Source organism: Echinops telfairi, unplaced genomic scaffold, assembly GCF_000313985.2.
Source record: "Echinops telfairi isolate 266 unplaced genomic scaffold, ASM31398v2 ScPeMD7_443;HRSCAF=831, whole genome shotgun sequence".
Classification (NCBI taxonomy): Eukaryota; Metazoa; Chordata; class Mammalia; order Afrosoricida; family Tenrecidae; genus Echinops; species Echinops telfairi.
The window spans coordinates 14,509,946-14,511,039 of record NW_022104341.1 but is presented as its reverse complement, the minus strand read 5'-3'; positions in this window follow the sequence as shown (position 1 = coordinate 14,511,039).

Genomic DNA, 1,094 nt, shown 5'->3' with positions numbered 1-1,094 from the left:
AGTGCTGGAAACGATAGAGGAATATGGCAGAGTGACAGGATAGTAGGTCAACAAACAGAAGTCTATCAGAATGCTATACATAGCGGACAAGACCACAGAAGAGGGAATCAAAAAAGTGGTACCTTTCACAATAGCCAAGCACAAATTGAAATATCAAGGGATATACCTAACCCCAAAACCATGAGCTTTGTATGAGGAAAATTACAGAACACTATTACATGAAACCAAGAAAGAGTGGAAACCAAGAGTGGTCTTCATAAATGGAAGACTATCCCATGCTTACAGATCAAAAGACTTATTATAGTAAAGATGTCAGTCCTGTCCAAGGCACTATATAAATGTAACACTATCCTAATCCAAATACCAGCATCTTTCTTCAAAGAATTGGTAAAACTGAGTACCAACTGCATATGGAGAGGGAAGAAGCCCAGGATTATCAGAGAATTTCTCAAGAAGAGCAAAGTTGGAGGACTTGCTTTACCTGATTTTATCACCTATTATACAACCACAGTTGTCAAAAAAGCATGGTACTGGTATAGTAACAGATATGCAGACCAATGGAATAGAACTGAAAACCCAGAGATGAAATATTCAGCATGCAGATAACTGATCTTCGACAAAGGCCCTAAAAATATCACATGAGAAGTAATGCCCTCTTTAACAAGTGGTGCTGGAAAAAAATAGCTATTTATCTGTAGAAAAATGAAGCAAGACTCTTACTTAATTCCATAAACAAAAATAAAATCAAAGTGGATCACAAACCTCAAGATAAAACCCCAAATTATTAGGACATCAATGAGGGAATTGAGACAAACTAAGAATTTTGGTGCAGCGAATACATAGCCTATCAGAATTAGGGAAGGACACAAACACAGAGGAAGCACAAATTGACAAGTGGGATATACTAAAAATTAAACATCTGTGTACATCAAATGCATTAGCCAAGAGAGTAATAAGAGAGTCCACAGACTGGGAAAAGATGCTTAGCAATGGCACATCATACAAATACTTTATTACTAAAATCTACAACACTCTGCAGCATAGACTAAGAAAAAACAAAACAAACAAGCAAAAAACAAGTAGCCCATTGAGAA